Source organism: Cupressus sempervirens, chromosome 11 (genome assembly GCF_028749045.1).
Source record: "Cupressus sempervirens isolate cs-2001-9-10 chromosome 11, ASM2874904v1, whole genome shotgun sequence".
NCBI classification, from domain to species: domain Eukaryota; kingdom Viridiplantae; phylum Streptophyta; class Pinopsida; order Cupressales; family Cupressaceae; genus Cupressus; species Cupressus sempervirens.
In genome coordinates this window covers 810,472,335-810,485,000 of record NC_143128.1, presented here as the reverse complement: position 1 = coordinate 810,485,000, position 12,666 = coordinate 810,472,335, and the positions used below count along the sequence as shown (strand labels likewise).

General features: G+C 36.8%; 1 pseudogene; it reads left to right on the top strand.

The window, feature by feature from the left end:
• The first annotated feature begins 266 nt into the window (after positions 1-266).
• Positions 267-11,517, top strand: LOC149532031 (BRAP2 RING ZnF UBP domain-containing protein 2-like; annotated as a pseudogene).
• The last annotated feature ends 1,149 nt before the right edge of the window (positions 11,518-12,666 follow it).

Below are 12,666 nucleotides of genomic sequence, written 5' to 3'. Positions count from 1 at the left end.
GCTATAGGCTCTTATATCGCACTCAATAGCCCCAGTGCTTCAAATGAAGTTAGAAAACACCAATTGTTATGGACTCCCAATATCTATGATCACTTTGTTGATGTTATTGCATGACTTGGATTACCAGATAAGGAAACACCGAAAGGAGTTCTTAGAGTGATGGGTATAAAAGAATAGAATGATACAACACATATCCTTTCCAATTTGGATGGTGGATTGGGCATACAAATTACTGAGGCACCGTGAATGAAAATGGGAATGTAGAAATGCCATCACAAGTAGCTTAAGGTATAAAAGCACTTGCAGTTACGTACTAGAGTAATAGAAAATAAAATTCCCATATTTCTCAACATGGTGCAAATAAGGATATCTCGATTGCCTTAGAAGTCAGTAGATGATTTCTATCGCCATCATAATAAAAAAAAAATTCCATCATTGGAGGCAAAAATATAGCATGTTCCATTTACTTTTGATGTACAATATATCAGATCAATCGAACATGCAACCACTCTACCAACTAGATTAGCTAAACTCCCTACATGCCTAGTTTTCCTTGAGATATTTGACCAGTACATCAAAGGGATTTTGACCACAGTCTGCAATCATTCTTTCAATTCTTATTGTATGTCAAAATGGACAGATTCAATGTGCATGGTCTGTAGATATTGTCAAAAACAACCTAAGAAATCAATATGTTATGTTTGTTCAACATTACAAAATCTATGGATATGTGTCATCTAGGACCCGTTTGGTTGATGGAATAGGAATAGAAAAATTGGAATATGATTTTTATTTTCTATTTGGTTGATGGAATAGGAATAGAAAAATTTGGAATCCAATTTTTGTATTCCCATTTTGCCTCTAAAATGAACTTATACCCATTCCAAAAAAAATCTATTATTGGAATAGCCATTCATATTCCCAATATTACATGCCTATTCTCCATTCCTCTGCTCATGGCCAAACGAGCCCCTATGGATTTGTAGGATGTGGATGGTACAAATTGTTCGGTGTATATGTGAAACCCAATAGTCATTCTTTTATTATGCATATTTTATTATGTTTCCCTCCAATTGTTTGTCACTTCATTTCCTTTGAGACTCTATAAATATGTAGTGGAGGTTCATTATTTGATTCATTGTATTCAAAGAGCTGAAGTAATAGCTGTGATGTAAAGTTCAAACATTTACATTAATAGAGATCTTCCCTGCAGTGTGGATGTAGCCACAATTTGTGGTGAACCACAATAAATTGTGTGTTTGCATTTCTCTTGTCTTTTGTTTGTTCTATTCATTTTCAATTTTCACTTTCAACGAACTTCACAATTGGTATCAGAGCTTGGTGTAGATGCTGAAATCGATTTCAATGTTTGAAATTTTGAAGTCATGGAAGATTTGCGAGTGCAAAAATTCTTGGGACAAAATTTCAGTCTATAGAAAGTTCAGATGTGTTCATTGCTAGTCAAGCAAGACTTGGCAGTAGCAATTGATGGAAAAGCAAAGAAATTGGCTGCAATGAAGGATGAAGAGTGAGATAAAACAGATGGGAAAGAAAAGGCAACGATATTTCTTTCTTTATCACAAAATTTTTTATTCAATGTTCACAATGAATCTTCAACAAAGGAAGTTTGGGATAGACTTCAAACTATGTACAAAATTGCATCAGCTACAAATAAAATATTTATTATGAAGAAGCTCTACAAGCTGAAAATGAAGGATGGGACTGTGATGTCAAATCACATAAATAATTTGAACACCTTTCTATGTCAAGAAACCTTAGTTGAAATGACACAAGATGATGAATCTAAAACTATCATCTTGTTGTGTTCATTACCTGATAGCTAGGATCCCATTGTTACAACAATTAGTACTTCTAACTCTTCAAAGAGAAAGTTTGTCTATGATGAAGTTATGGCAACTCTACTTAGTGAGGATATGTGGAGAACCAACAAGGAATCCTCATCTGGTGAAGCCTTGATGGCGGTCAACACTGAAAATAGAGGAAGAAGCCAAAATTGAGGAAGGAACAATCATCATAGAAGATCAAAATCAGCTAGGAGCTCGAAGTCAAGGGAAAGGAAAGGAGGAGACTGCTAGTTTTGTGGCCAAAGTGGTCACGTAAAAAAGGATTGTAGAGGTTATAGTAGAGCACAAGAACAAGTGCCGAAAAGTCAAGCCAACATTGTCTATGACAAAGATGATAGTGTGTTGATTTTATCTACAACTGAGACCACCTCATTTCATGCCACCTCATGTACAAAATGCTTCTCGAATTATCAAGAAGGTAAGTTTAGTGAAGTATACTTGGGTGATAATAAGGCATGTGAAATAATAGGAAAAGGAGATGTTTTATTATCTTTGAAAGGAGGCATTAAATGGTTATTAAAAGATGTGTGTCATGTTCCAAAACTAAAGAGAAATATGATTTCCATAAGTCAGCTATATGCACAAGGTTTTCACACCTCTCTAACTAATTCATGGAAAGTCACAAAAGGATCCATGTTAGTTGCAAAAGGAGAAAATATTGGGAGCTTGTATATTGTAGAAAATATCGGTGAGGTGGGGGCTGCTATGACAGTTGAAGATAGTAATTCAGAATAGTGGCATCAAAGACTCAGTCACATGAGCCAAAAGGGCCTTGCTATTATGCATAAAAGGGAGCAATTACCGGGACTAAAATTGATTGACTTACAATTTTGTGAACATTTTCTTTTATGGAAAATAGAAGTGGGTCAGCTTCTTGAGGATCGGACATGAAAAGAAAGGTACTCCTTTGGCTCTTGTTTATTCTGATGCATTCAGACCCACCGAGGAAAGCTCTATTGGAGGAGAAAACTTCTTTGTCACCTTCCTTGATGATTTCACAAGAAAGGTATGGATTTACATATTGCATAAGAAAGCTGATGTTTTCAGCAAGTTTAAAATCTTTAAGGCTTTAGTGGAGAATTAGTCTGGCCACAAAATAAAGTGCTTGCAAATAGACAATGGCAGAGAGTTTTGTTCATCAGAGTTTGATTCATTTTGTGCGGATAATGGCATCCATAGAATTAAGATTGTTCCATTCACCCTGCAAGAAAATGGAGCTGTGGAGCAGATGAATAGAACAATCCTTGAGAAATCTCACTGTATGCTCTCTAATGTCGGTTTAGGCCAAGAGTTTTGGACAAAGGCATGCAATACAGTGGTATATCTAATCAACCAAAGTCCCTCTTCTCAGTTGGACTTTGGCATACCTAAGGAAGAGTGGCTAGGAAAGAAAATCTCATATTCACACATCTAGGTGTTTGGATGCAAAGCTTATGTACATGTTCTGAAGGAGAAAAGACAAAAGCTTGATCCAAAATCACAAAAAGGTATTTTTGTGGGCTATGGTGAAGACCAGTTCGGTTTCAGAATATGGGATCCAATTGAGAAAAAAATCATCAAAAGTAGAGATGTCATCTTCAACTAGAAGGTATTTCCAGCATTACACAAAGAGGAAAATACGGTATGTGAATATGCCCCTTTCGCTATTTTTGATAATAACTCCAATGTTGACAAAGATCTAAACAATGTTTCTTCAAGCAGTTTATCTCCCAATTTAATCTTAGCTCCTACCTCTCTATTCTCTACTTCTACTAGCATGTGGAGTAACTCTAACACTACTGGTGAATAAAGTAGTCACAGTTTTGAAACTCCAATTTCAAATCAGAACAGAGATGATCATCCTCTGTTTGAGTACAGAGAAAATCACAATTATGCTGATGCCCTTAGTCACAAGCATGATAAAATAGAGCACTCACCCACAGGTGAGGTGGACTCCACATAGGAGCCTCACCCGTGGCCTTCCCTTCACTCCAATCATGGAGTCAATGTTGGGGAAAGAAATTATAATGATGGATCATCATTCACAACAATCGACCATGCAAGAGAACTTCCAAACATTAATACGTAGGAGGTCACCCACGGTTCACATATCCTTAATAGGAGCTGACAAGATGCCACAAGAGTTCAAAGACCACCACATGAAGAGGAACTACACCTACTTGTGGATTGAGACACATTATTTCACCATGGAGATGGACTTCAACCTGATGACAATTCGCATGAATTGGATTCTACTGCTATTGACTGGTGTGAAGAACAAATAGGTCATGTTGCTTATCCATGTGGTCCTGTTCTCAGCCCAAAGACAGCATGGGGACTTCACATTCCCTATTTTAACAAACATACAAGTTCCCCTACCTAACATCACAACATTGAACATAAACTCCACATAGGTCAATTATCTGTGCATGATAATCCTTTGTCGTAGGTCCCTGTCATTCGCCAAGGTGAAGCTAACAATGGATATACCGCAGAAGGCAGAAGTCTTGCTGAAAATTTCAGTAGCAGACTTCCTACATAGCAAAGAAGTCAATTTAATGTAGAGTATGTGTTGGGACTAAAAATTGCATGGTAAATTTTGAGAACTATTGAAAAAATCAAGCCCTTAAATGCTTTTAAGTGAGATTGTACTTGGTTGTCAGTCTGAGGCCTAAGAGGTGTTTAATATTTCTAACACCTTTCATTTAGTGCGTCTATGTGTTCTATGAAGTTAAACTGACATGTCGAACCATTCTGCGAAGTCCTGTTTTGAGCTAGTGTCAAAATTTGTAATTCTGCCCAAGTGTCAAATAGCGACCAGAGGCCCAGTTTGCATTTGAATATCTTTTATCCAGGAATGTTTCATGACCAGCCACTTTGGGGATGTTTAGTATGCATAATAAAGAACCTATGTTTCAATTTTCAAGTCATTTCGAATCCGTTTGACTAGGTTTTGCACCCCCCAAAGTTGGTCATTTACTGTTTTGTGCATTTGACTAGTTGTTCACAATTCTGGGAAGCCCTGTTCGACCAATCATATCTTTGACCCAGTTGATCCAAATGAAAAAATTCTTTTTGTATTGTGTTCCAGGGGTCAGACACTTCATATGTTCAATTTTTGATGTCATGACGAGACCATTTGATCAATTTGTGAACATGATTAAAAACCCAGTTTACATTATTTTGTTACGGCTAAGGTTTTTGATTGATCTGTACCCTTCTTCGGCACATTATAACTTTAATCCTGTGATTGGCTAGCCTAAATGGATTGTACCATTGTGTTGTGTCCTGGAAATCCTTGAAGTATGCCAATTCTTAAGTCATGACGAATCCATTTGCATACTTTCTTATGTCCGTACATTTGCCAAAAACCACTTTTTGACACATTTTCCAGTTCAAAAATTCCAAGTGCCTATTTTCGGAAATTCGCCAAATGTGCCCTATAATTCGTCATGAGCCCAAAACATGGAATTATTTTCTCTTCATGGCAAAGAACTTATATCCTAGTTTTTAAAACTCCAAGTGATCAATAACCCAGTTTATAATGCCGAACCTGAGCCCAGTTTATGTTTTTTAACATTGTTTGCCTGCAGAGTAATTGAAGTATGGATGTTCGGCAATTAAAATGTTTTTACTGGAAAATCATCATGGGCAAAGAATTTGCAGTATGATAGAGTGTGCAGGATTGAACACTCATGCCAATTTTTATGGCCTGGTTATTTGATTGTATTAGTTTTTAAGGCCAGCCGGTGAGCCTCCAGACACAAATCCACAATTTCCACAATTGATTAAAAGAAGTTGGGTAGAATGGAACAAAACATATTGAAAGGTTTTAGAAGAAGGCAAGTGTTGATTAAGCCCAATATCGTTTGCTCTTTTTCACCAAATGAAAATGGAAGCCACAGGTTATCAAAGCAAGGGAGATTTTTAATTTTAATTGTTTTAGAAGTCTGCCGACAATTTAAAGGAAATGAGGCATTCATATAATTATAAAAGAGGAGCCAGCCAAGAATAAATTGGCATAAGGAAAAGAAAAGCTGCTATCGTTGGGGAGAATATGTGCCAAGTAGAAGGAGTAGCCGACCACCATTTGAGAAATTAGCATCAAAGAATGGTAAAGGCTCACCACATGTTTCTTTTTGCATAGTCTACTACAACCTCTGTGAAGATGAAAATGAAAAGGGGCAGCCCGTGAATAGAAGAATAAATGCTGAAGCAAAAGCACCAAAATATAGAAAGAGCTGCCCATTTTAAAAGGAGTGACATTGAAAGGAGCAACCACACCAAGGTAAGCCATGGCTGAATTAAAAGGAGACATCCATAAATAAACAAAATGCAGCCAGAGGAAGGAGCAGTCCACGTTTTTAATAAAATGCACAGATTTGCTAGTGAAACAAAGCTCAAGGAAGCATGTATCCACGTTTTTGAAGCCCATGGATTCCTCCAGCAATAGTATCACGTTTTTTAGAAGTGGGGAGCTTCATTTTAAGTGACCATATGCATAAGAAACGGCCATCACTATGAAAAGTCTGCTGATTCATGGCAAAAAATGACCAACAGGCAGGGATATTCTCATAAAAATGAAACTCCATTGTGGAACTATCAATCACAAGGTTAGAGCTCCATGTAAGAATGAGCAACTCATGCCAAAGGAGCTGGAACAGCTCACACATATGCAGCAGAAGAAATCAGCATTTACAGGATAGAGGGAAATGTAAAACGAATTATCCCACATGGCTTGTACAAGGGAAGTTTTTGTTATTTAAATACTTTTGCACTCAACCATGTAGTGTCAACAACACAAAGGCTTTTGAAAGTTGTGTGATGTGTGGTGGATTTTGTGGGTCCCAGCCAGCTAGAGGATAGAGTATCATTTTGAACAGGCACGCAATTAAAAAGCCGATGACGTCAGCAGATAGAAGCCAATCCGAAAATTCAAAAAAATCTGGCACCTCGCTACTTCGCCAGTCGGAAAATGCAAGGTTTTTCGGCTAGCGAGGTAGCGAGTTGCCGAAAAACCTTCAAAATCCGGCAAGGTGTTGATGAAGTAGTGTGGGACCCGCATAGTGATGTCAACGAATGATTGAAGGACAAGTGGCAACCAAGCAATGACTGAAATGCTGATGTGGCGTGGGTGACTTGGCACAGTGAGGTGGCAGAACAGAGGACCAGTTAGAATGTGACACGTGTCAAGCTCGGTCAAACCTGGTTTGACTCGGGTAGAAAAAATGAAAGGAAAATTAAGAATTTTCAATTTTTAATGTTTTATTATTTTTCCTTCAAGCTCATGTCATGTCAGATTCATTTTAATAAAGTTTAAAATTTTATATAGTTTAAACTATATAAAAAAGTTAAGAATTTTGCAAAATCATATGGAAAACATAAACAGAGGCCTAATTTTCAAATGGCCATATCTGGGGCAATTTTTAATCGAATTGGGCACTCCAATATACCATTGGAACCGGGAGAACCTGAACTTTCCAAATATGGAGTTTGTTTTTGCACAGGTGCTTCTTGGTTCAAGTTATAGGACAATTTGTGAAATCAAAGGCATTGGCGACAGAACAGGCTGAGTTCTTCAGTGATAATTAAGATTGGTTAGAGGATGGTTTTAAAGGTCTGTTGCAATCTGAAAGTGAAGAAAATCAACTTGAGGTTGTTTTCTTGTATTCTCAAGGCATTTTCAACTAATTTGTTACTTTTACCTTGAATTCACTTTTACATCAGGATCAATTACATGCTTTTCATCATCAGATTTCTGAGATATTTCTGCCTGGTAGAGGCCAAATGATGAGGATTATATATGATATGCAGTTGTAGAGAGAAGGGGGAGAGAGGTTTTTTCATCTTCTTGAAGGGAAATTCTGAAGGGACACTTGTCGACTGCAAATTCAATCTGAGAATTGCCTTCTCCATACATATTCTTTCTTCTTCTCTGAAACAGGTTGTTGGTTGGTTTTCTTTTTCCAGTTCTTTGAGCTCTGCTCAGGCTATGAAAGCCACACACCCAGCATATCTCGTATGAACAGCATATGAATTTCATAGATAGTTTTGATACAATAGTGTGATCTTGTATCTTATTTTATGCATTCCTAATGTACTTATTTCAAGGAGATAAATACAATGTACAGAAGGTTTTGAATTTCAATATAATTATGTCTCCTTTCTTGTTGAATTTGTAATTTTATATGTTCAAGAACAAAGATCTTGAACCTATTCGCAATTGCCCAGTTGTATGTTTGAGGTTTGCTTGCCTTTGACTCAAGGAGTCATATAATTGCTTGTTGTTTCAGACAGGGTTGCAGATTCATTGAGAAGGATGCGTGAAAGTATGGGGTTATATTGGATATTGTTGTCTGATTCATAAGGTGAACAGACCGAACATGAATGTTTCTACATATACCATATGTTGAGTGATGTTCAAGGATGCACAATTCTGGAGTATAGGATTGCCCTAATGGATAAGGCACTGGTCATTTGTAGGATCATCAAGTTTTTGCTGCATATTAGACATGTTGTCTTTTCTCAATGTAAATCAATCATTTTCCCTTCATGTTGAAGTGGACATAAAAGTTTAAACCCTCACTCAGTTTATGAATAATATAGGTTTGCACCTAGCTATTGTAGAATCTGTGTTGTTTCATAAGCCATTAGGAGAAATAAGGGTTTCTATCTGCTTTGTATTAGATTCAGTGTATGCTTTGACAACTGGTACCATATAAGGAATCTATAGGTTCACCCACCTAGGTTTTGCAGAGCCTGAAGTGCAGAAGGAGTATAGCCTTATAGTTGGCCTGGTGTCTGAATGGATGTGTTGATAATGGGAGTTAGCTGCCCCTAGATGCATCTTGTTTTCATCAGGGTAATTGGAAATGGGTAACATTTTAAAACACCAACAGTATGGATCTCAAAATGATCAATCACATGGTCTATTTTTCCAGGGCAACAAAACTCACAGAGCCATAATTCCAATATGGGGATTATTAAAAAAGGATTTGATCAAAACTGAACTCAAAAAGAAGAGTCATTTTACATCTTCTCAAGGTAGTGATTATGAATCATTGAGAAAGACTTCTCATGATATTGAAAAGGAACATGATGATGGTAGTATACAAAATGGGGATAATCTTTAGGGACTAAGAAAATCTACAAGATAGAGAAGGCTTCTTGCCTAATTCTCTGATTTTGAACTCCTATACTCCGAAGAAACAAAGCCGAAACTCTTGCTTTCAGACCAAGTAGAACCAACTAGTTTCAAAGAAGCATGCAAAGCATCAGATTCTTACAAATGGGAGGCAGTGATGTAGGAAGAGATGGATTCTCTAATGCAAAACAATACTTGGGATTTGGTTCCTTTGCCACCAAATCGAAAAGCTCTCAAAAATTGATGGATTTATCGATTGAAAGATGAAGGTAAAAATCAAAAGAGGTATAAAGCCAGGCTGGTTGTCAAAGGTTTTGATTAGCAAAAGGGCATAGACTTCAATGAGATCTTTTCTCCCATGGTCAAAATGACTATGATTCGGGCTATTCTTGGTTTAGTTGCTACTCATGATCTTGAACTTGAGCAGTTGGATGTTAAGACCGCATTTCTCCATGGTGATCTAAATGAAGAAATTTACATGATGCAGCCTAAAGGATTTATTAAACGTGGTAAAGAAAACTTATATTGCAGATTGAGGAAGAGCTTGTATGGTCTCAAGAAAGCTCTAAGGCAGTGGTACCTCAAGTTCAATTGATTTATAACTAAACATAATTTCATTCGATGTGAATCTGATCCATGTGTCTATTACAAGAAGTTACCTGATGGTTCCTTTATTCTTTTACTTCTCTATGTTGATGACATGCTTGTCACTGGTTCATCTATGAAGCTGATTTCAGAATTGAAAGCAAAAATGTCAGAAAGGTTTGCCATAAAATATTTAGGGGCAGCGAAATGGATACTTGGCATGGACATTATCCGTGATAGACACAAGAAGGAAATAAAGCTTCCTCAAGAACACTATGTTCTTAAGGTACTAGAAAGATTTGGCATGGCTAATGCCAAACCAGTCAGCACCCCTCTCATTGATCATTTCAAATTGTCTTTAGCCATGTGTCCCAAGACACAAGAAGAACAAGACTACATGAAGAACATCCCTTATTCTTTAGCAATCGGTAGTCTTATGTATTCAATGGTGTGCACTCATCTGAATATTACCCAAGCAATGGGAGTTGTCAGCAGGTTCATGAGCAATCTAGGTAAACAACATTGGGATGCGGTAAAGTGGATCTTGAGATATCTTAAGGGCACTTCTAATTTTGTACTATGTTTTGGTGGCAAAGACACTTCACTTAGATGTTATACAGATTCAGATATGGTTGGAAATTTAGAAAATAGAAGATCTACTACTAGTTATGTCGTTACATTTGTTCGAGCATTGATCAGTTGGGCATCAAAGTTGCAACAAGTGGTCTCACTTTCCACTACTGAGGCTGAATAAATTGCTCTCATTGAAGGAGCAAAAGAGTTGATTTGGTTGCAACATCTGTTTGGTGACTTTGATTGTCCTCAACAAGGTTCAGCCTTGCATTGTGATAGCAAAAGTGCTATTGACTTAGCTAAAAATGTAGTGTTTCATAGCAAAACCAAGCATATTGAGGTTCGCTATCATTTCATTCAAAGTAAACTTGAGGAGGGAAAACTTCAAGTCTTGAAGGTTAACACCAAGGAAAATTAAGCTGATGCATTAACCAAGTTTGTTCCATGAGAGAAGTTTGAGTTCTGTCGAACTTCTCTTGGCATTGTAAAGAAATAACAGTAGGGGAATTCAAGGGAGACTCATACATTACCGTTGTTGGACTTCAAGTGGGGGTTTGTTGGGTATGAATCCCAACAGTCATTCTTTTATTATGCATATTTTATTATGTTTCCCTCCAATTGTTTGTCTCTTCATTTTCTTTGAGACTCTATAAATATGTAATGGAGGTTCATTATTTGATTCATTGTATTCGAAGAGCTGAAGTAACAACTGTGATGTAAAGTTCAAACATTTACATTAATAGAGATCTTCCCTACAATGTGGATGTAGCCACAATTTGTGGTGAACCATGATAAATTGTGTGTTTACGTTTCTCTTTTCTTTTGTTTGTTTTGTTCATTTTCAATTTGCACTTTCAGTGAACTTCACACAAATAAGCTCATGCATTTAATTACTGGAAAGAAACCCAACATTGCTACTCACTTGTGTTGGATACTCAATGTGTTTGGGATTATATTGGCAATAACTATGTTCATTGGCTTATTTAGTCAAAGACTAATGGAAATTTGGTTCAATTAAATACTCATTGCAAAGATGTTGGTGATTTTTGTGGAAGGTGTGAATGGACTCATGATTCTAGTTTTGAGAGTGTCCAGTACAAGAGCAAAATGGAAGTTGATAGCTAATGAGTTTAATAAGCTTTTGAAAAGGAAGTTAGAGAATCAATGTCAGTATTATGACTCTTTACTTATTGAGGCCAAGCAGTAGAGGGATGCAACCATTTCTAAAGCTATAGAGAAAAGTACAAATGTGAAAGTACAAAAATTGCAAGCCAAGATTGAAAATGCACCAAAGAAAATGTATTCCTTAGTGAGGTGAACAAGAACTTGATTGCCAACCAAGAATTATGGAAGAAGAAATTACTTTGGTGACAGATTTGATCTCTTCTAACATTGTTTTATGAGATACTAAAAAAGAGTGTGTTGGTGGTTATAAAATCTCTGATGTGATATAGTGTGTGGGAAAACATGGATGGTGTTTTTTCCCCTACGATGATCCCATCTCTACAAATTACAATTGTGATGGCAGTTTAAAATGTTGCACCTTTAGAGTATGCGATATTGGAGATTTAGAAAATTGTTGTGTGACATAGTGAGGCGTATTCTCTTAAGAAACTCTCCAAATTCTCATATTAGATGACTTTACTTTCCTTTGGATATATCTATTATGTTGGAATGCCTCATGCTTGGTGCATTAGAATTCTTCTATTTAGGAAAAGACGTGGATCATACTCTCAAGGATTGAAGGTTATGTACATTGAGCTGCCCAAAATTCATAAAGGTCACGTGCCCATTATTTTCTCTCTAATCTGCTCTGATTTGCATATTTTTGTTTACTTTATGTGATGACACTAGTTGGGATGGTAGTAAAATGTGTGGTTGGACACTTAGCGGGATCTAAAGAGAGACCACTTAGGAAAGATGATTCAGTTGGTTCCGCATATTATGTATGTCATTCAAGAAATGATTGAATGTGTAGCTCTCATTCATGTAGATGGGAGAACATATTTACTGATATAAGTTCCATTGAGCTGGGGGGATCTATTGAAGATATTGAATCAATGCCATTTGTTGAGGCTTTGTTTCAGCTCTCTCATTGTGTTGGCCTTGGAAGCATTTGTTTCGTTCATGTCAACATTGTACCTATTTTAGGTATTGTTGGCAAATAGAAAACAAATCCAATACAATATAATGTCTGGGAATTTTGAGGATTAGGTTTGACACCACATCTTATAGTATGTCGTAGTGCAAAGGATTTGGAAGGAAATAGTAAGGACAAGCTTTCACAATTTTGTTATGTTTTAATCGGGCATATTCTCACACCTGTGATATTTCCAACATTTGGCATGTTCCTCTCTTAATAAGGGATCAAAAGGCTCATGAAGTGATTCTAAATGACTTGGATCTCTTAAGTGTTTTTCAAACCCCTTGTCCGAAGGATTAGATGGCTAGAGAAGCTCAATTCGATGCTCTGACAAATCTAGTATGAATTTCAAATTCATTAGTGTCCAACAATATAGT